Raw genomic sequence first — 9,141 nt, 5'->3', positions numbered from 1 at the left:
TTGAGAGGATCTATTGGCAGAAAATGGAATATAAATTCATAGTAATGTTTTATTGTCGTTAATCAAGACCCTGGAAGTAAGCAACTCCGTGAGAGACTGCATGTTGGAGCTGCATGTTTCTACAGTAGCCATAAACAGACAAACCAATACACTGGCAACAGATAAGGGCCTTTCAGGCATTTCTGGCGCGTTTCACGGCCACTGTATTGCTCCCTCCATGCCTCTGGTATACAAGTGTGTTGCATTCTTTAAAGCACACTGTAGATGTCACTAATATCCTAACAGCAGGGTTGGGGATTTTCTTTTCCGATCATTGGACAAAATATCCATATTAGCCTTTAGGCATATTGTAATTCAGGTGGTCCTGAGTAAAATATTTTCACCTTAAATGTTGGGAATCAAAGGTATTTCAGAGACAGCAGGTTGTTCCTATTGGCTTTCTACAAATGCACTGCACGTCCCTGCAGATGGTGGAAAGAACATCATTTAATAGTGATTCATATTTGCAGCTCCTTTGCTTGCAACAGCATAAAACACACGTCCCGGCTTCACAGGAGAGCCTTCAGGTTCTTATGTTTGATTGGGGCTTTTTTGGGTTCGGATCGATGAGTGGCAAAGAGTGTGGTTGTGCGTGGTGTACTAGCTCTCATCCCTCTGTTAGACCAGGTGTAGAACCCGACAAGCTCAGGAGAACTTTGGTTTTTTGCTTCTAAACTTGGTGATCAGCAGTCGGCAGCACAGACTTTGTTGGTTTAAGTTTGCCAAGCAGCACTAGACAGTGGAAGTGGTGAAAAGTCCTGAAAGAAGAAATGCTGAGACAGACTGAACTGGGTGGCGGAATGCAGTGACTCATCACGCAAGGTCTGCAGGGCTCTGCAGTTGAATCAAGCATCAGACTCTCTATCAAAGCAGGGGATTCAGTGAACTCCTGCCAGCATTCACTGCATGATCTAAACTTCACTTGAACTCAAGCAGCAACCCAGCCAGCCGGCTCAGTGCTCAATGTTACACACTGTACCTTTAACAGAACCTCTGTATTATTGATATAGTATCATTTCAAGCAAAACACAGTTATTAAGTAAATCAGAATTCAGACAACATGGCAATGGTCAAGGAAAGAACAAAAGGAGAAGGGCAGCATATAGCCTATTGTTAAGGAGAGGTGATTTCACCTGACGGGGGCATTTCGTCTCCAGGCAGGAATGCTTGTGTTCATCCTGCCTTAGGTGACCTCTTGATAGAGACTTCTGACAAAAATGACCCAACTAACAGACTCACAGAAAACCTGGTACATCGTAGTGTTCTGGAAAAAGAGCACTGGTTGCTTTTGAGGGTTCAAGGTTAACTATGAATCTATGTGCTGTGCACGCTGTACATGATGGGCCCTTTCATACACAGTACACTGAGAACAAGAGGAATCTATCTCTATCAGTCTCAATATGAGGTGCGATTAATGGAGGCACCTTGTAAAATGGAAACACTTAACTTTAAGTCTCCCTATTTAGCATTTATTAGCAGTATATATACTGACAGAAGTGTTCATTAATGTGTTTAATTGTAACTCCTTCTGTCTGCATCCATAAATGGAAGTCTTTATATAACTGTTGACCAATACTGTACCTGATACTGTGTATCAATAATAATCAACAATAATCAACCATAAAATGTCTTTATGTCTGTTTACAACTCTTTATAATGTGTTTTACAGCTTTTACTAAATATTTGTATGCTAAATTGGGCTAAATAGGGCACTTAAAGGAGCGTGTATGTGCTAAATTTATGTGATACTAGTGTTTGGAGTAAAGTAAGACCTGTTTAGACAAATAGGCCAGATGATGGCCTATATTGTTGCTCTGGAGTAGTAATGCTCATCTATTCTTTAATTTCCTCAAATTACTTTATTTGTTTGTTCTAGATTCTAACCAATCCACCAATTTTACATGTCAGTGAGTTTACTAATCCCTTCTGTGTCTCTGAAGGAGACTTTGTCAAGTCCAAGAAAATAACCCTGATGATGTCAAAGTGATCATCTCAGCTTGGGCTTGAGTCTACGCATTTATAACAGAAAACTGAGGTTTCAGCAAAGCGTTTGAAAGGAACCTGTACCTGAGCCATCTTGAATTTGTATCTTCCTGCCCTGGACTCTGTTGCTTCTGTTTGGACTTTTTCTACACATGCCAGTAAGCTCATATAACTGTATTTGTGTCATTAAAGGTCCACTGTACAACATTTAGGAGGATACTGTCAGAAATGGAGTACAATATTCACAGCTATGTTTTCATTAGTGTATAATTACCTGAAAATAATAATCATGTTTCGTTACCTAAGAATGAGCCGTTTAGAGATACAGATACAGACACTGTGGGACACCTTCTCACCTTCTCTCTTCATCTGCCATGTTTCTACAGTAACCCAGAATGGACAAGCCAAACACTGACTATAGATAGGGCATTTTGAGTTTTTCGCAAGTTTCGCGGCTACCATAGTTTCTCCTACTCAATTCACAGCTCATTCTCATTCCCAGGTCATCAAGTACAGAAGTGAGCCATGTTCAGTTAGTTGCAATCTGACACTTCGCCACTAGATCTCGCTAAATCCTACACACTGGACCTTTTAAATTCCTGAACGTTTCCTGTCTGTGATTAATCTGATTTTGTCTTTCCTGACCCGTGACACAAATACCATGACAAATACCACAACCAGAACCAGCACACCAGCTCCAGACAGCGATACATCACAACCGCAGCATATCTTGGAAAACTAGCTAAATGTTGTGTTGTATGTTGTAAGGTGACATCCTCAAATGTCTTGTTTTGTCCACAGCCCAAAGAGATTCAGTTTACTGTGATAGAGGACTAAAGAAAGCAAAAAATATTCATATTTGAGGAGCTGAAACCAGAGAATTTGGACATTTTTTCTTTAAAAAATGACCTTAAAACAATGAATTGATTATCAAAATAGTTGGAAATTAACAGTTGACAGCTTATCGGTTAATGGTTGCAGCTCTACAACACACATAAGCAACTTCCTGAGACAATATGTGCAGCAGTGCACAGTGCAGAAACTTATTAAACATGTACACCACCATAAAGCAGTAGCAGTGAACACTGAGCATCCAAGGTGTTGGATATGGTATACTGAAGGGAACAAATTTGCTGTCTTCAAGATTTTGGATGGTGCATTTTTTATAATTATTGCAGGGACAAATATCTATATTTTATGTCATCTGTTCTACCTTTGGACTAAGTGTTTGCATAATACTATTTATTGTTAGTGTAGCATGTTTTGACAGTCACACAAACCAGCTCAGAAGGCTGTCTTTTCTCCCACTTGAAAGAGTAACCATCTGAGTTGTGTTGATGCCGTGAATCCCACCCACCTGGTACTCCAAGCCCTTTAAATCAACTGTGGCCTAATTGTCACTGTTCAGATCTACTTTGATCACTTCTCCCTCTTTCTATCTATTCTGTCAGCTTTTCTTTGAGCTGTCCCAGTCTCTCTTTCTCTCTCTCTCTCTCTCTCTCCTGTGTCTGCTCGTGTTGAGGTGGCCCTGCTCTCCATTGTTTGTTCTCTGTGACGAGTTTCCCTGGAGTTCTGCTTGTATGCAGCGCGTGCGTGTGTGTCTGTGTTCCTCTGTTTGTGTTACATGTGTGTTTTAGTCTGTTGCATTGCTGCAAACGGGGTCAACAGTGTATGACGAAAGCATGGACCGGCCTGATGTGCAACTGTTGGCCTGTACAGGGGGATTGGCAGCGTGCCGGCATGTCATTAGTCATGCATGACGTGGCAGAGCTGAGTCTTGCCGTGGATGTGATGGAGAGGACGTGGTGTACCAACGCCCCCCCTAAAGTGTTGCTTTAGCCAAAGGCTGTCATTCAGAAGCCTGAAAGATGGAGTGAAAGTGGGACAGAGACAGAGTGGCTGTGTCATGTTCAACACTTCTGTCTGTCTTGTTTTTAACTTTTAAGTATGAGTAAAGATCAGTCTTTTATACCTGTTTTATCCCCAAATAAGCTTGACATATACACATCTAAACAGCAATTATCTGTTATATAATATTAGTTTTATAATATTAGTAGAAGTAGTTGTACTAGGTGTACTATTATAACTATATTATCTTTTTTAAAACTATTTTAACTTGTTTAAATTGCTTGCTCTTGCTTTTGACACATTTATTTCTTTTAGTGATAAATAGACTGAAATGTTGTATGGGAGTCACACAGCAGATTCTTAACAGTCTTAACAACACCAAGCTCAGCATAAGTATGACTGAAGCTAAAACATGTAAGCCTTACTCTCTCTAGTGCCCAAACAATGCAAAAGAAAAATAAACTTGAGCATTTTGAAAATCATCTTATTGATATTTAACTGTATTTACTTTTTCTAAGATCACAATCTAAGTAATCATTGATTTTTATGTCAAAATCTAGTGCTGTGAAATGTTATTTTGTGTCTAGTTACAACACATGGATGGACGCATGTCGTTGAAAAGAAACATACACGTGTCATTCCAAATAGACGCTCAGAAAATGTGGAAAGTAACACATCCTTTTCAAGCGTGCCTGTGTGTGTGTGTGTGCGTATTAAGTGTATGCACATTTGTGGTACTGAGCTGCCAGCTACCCAGTGGGCATGCATGGCTTGTGTTAAGCTGCTCAGAGAGTGTACAGACCGCTGTCTGTGTGTGTAGTGCAGCTCTTCTCAGGACGGTGTATCCTCGTGTGTTCATCTCAGTCTTTGTCCGGCCTGCTGCTCGCAGACTGACGTGCTTTATCATCGGGGTGATGTGAAGCTTTCTCGGGGTACAGAGTGTCAGCAGGGTCCTGTCCTGGTCAGAAGAGCCCGATAATGAACCCAGCAAGAAAATCACAAAACACTGGTTCCAGAATACATTATGTAGACTTGAACTGGAGCCGGTTCCTTTATACGATTAGCTGTAATTTTCGGTTTACCAGACATGTTATCTAAATTGATGCAAAAGCACAGCCACATGAATTGTATTTGGTCAAGTACACTTGTTCGATTGTATTAGATTCTCGACACATAAATATACATGCAGAACTAGGCAGGTTCAAGTAGATTTAATATACAGGACAGGAAGTTACTGTACATTTTTATTGTCTTGTTGATTCTACAACTTACAATTCAATTTTTTACATTCTTTCTTATTATAAAATTTTATACGATGACAACTTTAAATTGATTTTAAACTTTTGTAGGATTTTCTGTTGGGTTCCTGCAGAGCATTTTGTCCAGGCTCAAGGTTATGGAATGTTTTTACCTTATCCACCTGGCTGCCATAATTGATTTATGTCATACTCAGTGTTGGGAAATAATACCTATAGCAATAGGAGACATTAATGACCAAGACAAGAAGTCTTTGGGCAAAAGTTTATCCATATTCTCTAATTATTTTTGATATGCAGAATAATTGATAATAATAACTAAAAATATCTAAATAAATTCAAGTAGAAAGTTGATTGAATAACTCAAGATTATGTGGATTCCCTCCAAATTATTCTGCTAATCAGTTATTACAAGCTTCTATAGTATTGATAATGAAGCAATATGCTCATTCTACTTGTGCTTCTTTGGCAATGAATGTTAATAAAGGTTTTGTCTGCTGTCTAAATTCATGTCACTTTTTTTTAAATAATAGTTATAATCTGCCAGAATTTACATTGGGATCATTATTTTGTTTTTTTAAACCATTAACTGAATATTTAGTGTGAATTCAATTGTCACTTTAATCCAGTGTCAAACATCTTTGCTGATGATCTGATGATTTAAAATGAAGGGAATAAAAGGCTTTCCAACCTGAGTATGACCTAAATGAAACATGGCTGCCATTTGGAAAAGTCCAGTAGGCTCCTCTGCCTTGTGCATGTGAGGCATGGTTTCTACGGCCCTCCTTCATGCTTGCTCTCTGTCTCTCTGCCCCTTTATTCTCTTCCTGTCAGATCCCTGTTTATCTTTCTGTCTGTTTCATTCCTCCATGTTTTGGTGAAGAAGCATGGTATTACATGTGCTTGTCAAAGGCTTAGCAGTTTGGAATTTCAGGTGCTATGGGTCAAGCTATATGAATGTAAAAAAAACGTAAGCCGATATATGATTTAAGATGGGTCAAATGATACTCAGAAATCATTTTAGTGTTTTGTTTTAGATAGGATGGGTGCAGGTCACCACACAGGACAACCAATTAGGACAAACTGTTCATTATATCGAAACAAAATGCAGCCTGTGAAAACCTGAATTGTCCTAGTGTGGTTAACCACCACCCACCTACACCAAGAGTTATTTGTTACTGCTGTTTGACCCAGGTCAGATATTGTCATTCAGTAGGAACATATACACACATGAATGCACAATCTGACTGACATTCCACCATATGCAGCTCTGTATTAGTGTCATACACTCATTAAAAGTCAGCAAAGTGAGTGTTGAGAGTGTCGTCCTTCTCGCAGCTGAGGATGGACTCCACCAGTCAGGATGCATTAAATCTGACTTCTTTTCTCCTCTTTCTTTCTCTCTCCCCCACTATTTTTTTTTATCTCTTTTCTCCTCATCTTATCACATCCTCTCCTACCTTATGTTCTACCTATCTGCCTGTCACTCTCCCTGTCTATATTTCCTTCTCCTTCGTCCTCTCAGACCATCACTGACACCAGTCCGATGCGTCGCTCCACCTCCAGCTTGGTCCACGGGCGTACGGGCCGGGGCGTGAGGCTGGACGACTACTCCCTGGAAAGGGTGGTGTCTGAGGAGGGGAGACACGGAGGGCGCAGACACAGGGACAGGAGTCACCGTGCCTCGCAGCGCTCACTGACCAGATACACCGACGCAGACACGGGTGAGTCACTCATAGTGGACATCTATACGCTACCTTTAATGCCCACCTAAAATCTGAAAAGCTTCTGCACATCTACAAGTAAATTCTATTACTAATCTATTTACTTACTGTGGGTTACAGTTGAAAGTAATGAATGTCTGTTTGAGAGCAGCAGCATAGCTCTTGAACAGATAAGTGGTGTGGCTGTAGGGCAGTGTCTGTCTGTCTCTTAACTTAATGTAATACTTGGGACCAGAGACCACAGTGGCTTCAGAAATAGATGCAACACACCCTATCTGTAGTGTTTGGTTTGTCCGTTTTGTGTTACTGGAGAAACATGGCGGTTCAACATGGTGGTCCTAAAAGAGGACCCGCTCTCTCTGTAGGTAAAAAAGGCTCATTCTTAAAAAACAGCTCTTATTTTCAGGTGGTTATACACTAATGAACATATATCTATAATATATTGCACTTCTGCCACTAGATCCTCTTAAATGTTAGAGACTAGACCTTTAAAAATGAATGCTGGAATCACACATTTGCATGCTAGTGTTAAAATTTGCACATGAAATTACACAATGTGACCCTCACTTTAAGGGCTAATGCTAAATGTTCTATGTTATGCTAACATTAGTGTTGGTTTTAGCATTAGTATGTGGCATTTTAATGAAATGGTAGTATAACATAGGCTACTTGTCCTGTTCAGCTGTACCTACTAGGATTAAGAGTATGAATATTCACATGCATGTGTTATCATAACACATTAACATGATAACTGCAGGGATGTTAACAAGCTATGTTACAAAGTACAACATAGGCGTAACATTGAGCCAAGTCTGAAAATGTTAAGCTGAGCCTGACAAGTGTGAGATGTCCTAAAATGACCACTATACAGAGGATAATCAGACACTGTAGAAACATGCATTGCTGTCTTTCTAAATGTTTTTTGATACCACCACTCAGGTGGTTCAGAAAGAGGTCCATCTCATGTTCTCCTATGAGGCGTGTTTGCAGGAGCACAAGTTCCTGTTAAATTATTTTCCAAATCAGTGACCAGACAAATCAAAGCTAATAAGAAATACTAGTTCTTAAAGAAATAAATGTACACAGCAGTACACAGTCGTTGTGTCTTTGGAAGTGCAACATGAACACAATAGGCAGTGTTGCTTTACAGCTTGGTCGAGGGGCAACTCAAAAGCAGTTGTTGAGGCAATTAAGAGCAATCTGTGCATTATTGAGCTAAGAGAGCAGAGTTGTCATCATATTCACTAAATTTATGCGAGTCAAGTCTTGGCACAAAGAAGTCCTTGAGAAGAACATTGTGCAAGCAGATAGCCCACTTCTTACTAATTGCGAGTGCAAATTGCATGCTTCAGCTGTAAAACTAATGTAACAAGGCTGGCACAGTTAAACTCTAAATCCCCTTTATAATTGGAGAGCTCTCTAATCTGATGGAGGAGACTCCTCTGCTTTCCAGACTCGGTAGTGATGATGGAGTTTTAAATTAGTTTTCTTTGCTCTACATTTGACTGCACAGGTGTAGTGGATTCTTGCGTGATAGGCATTTCAATTTTTTCCCCCTTCTTAAATCTGGTACTTCAATTGTTTTGGCGTGTTTTCATTTTCATTTAAATCACTTTTTCCCATATGAAAATCATCTATCTGCTAAAGTAACTTGTGGGACATGTTTTAATCTTCATTTATGTGTCCTAACCTCAGGTAGCTGAGGTCATGACAAAAACAACTAGTGATGTAGTATTTACAAATGTAAACTGAGACATCTCCTTGCTAGGCCTGGGCACAGACCTGAGCACCACCACGCAGTCGGGCGACCTTCCACCCAAGGAACGCGAGCGAGACCGCGGCCGGACCAAGGATCGTCGTCACCACCATCATCACCATCACCATCACCATCATCAGAACCGGGGGCATCATGGAAATCTGTATCAGCACCGCTCAACTCCCCGTGAACCCTGACGAGTCTGTTCATTTGGCCATGGGGTCAGGAGGTTTTAGGGATAAGTTGTTTGTGTTTTAATCCATGAAACTCGGGGTGAATCAGAGTTCACGCTGACCCGAAATCTGTCCACTGCGCTAACGTTATCCAAACCACAGATTAGATTTTAATTTTAAAATATATGTCACGTTCAATTTTATTGACTTGTTTTATTTTACATAATATATAATATTATATAATATATTATGCACAAGCCCTTTACATAACATATATATCGCCATTGTCTGGGGGGGAAACCTTGTATGTCCAAAACCGTTACTTTTCAGGAAATGACAAAAAAATTGTGTTTTTACAATAA

At 40.0% G+C, this 9,141-nt stretch overlaps 1 protein-coding gene across 1 annotated transcript in view; it reads right to left on the bottom strand.

The window, feature by feature from the left end:
- Window positions 1–9,141, bottom strand: part of cacna1ab (calcium channel, voltage-dependent, P/Q type, alpha 1A subunit, b) — a gene marked incomplete in the record, with an annotated part of 92,837 nt that overhangs the window by 687 nt on the left and 83,009 nt on the right.

The sequence above is a fragment of the Morone saxatilis genome, unplaced genomic scaffold (assembly GCF_004916995.1).
Source record: "Morone saxatilis isolate NCDOM2014 unplaced genomic scaffold, NCSU_SB_2.0 Contig17, whole genome shotgun sequence".
NCBI lineage: Eukaryota > Metazoa > Chordata > Actinopteri > Moronidae > Morone > Morone saxatilis.
This window is presented reverse-complemented; position numbering and strand designations above follow the sequence as displayed.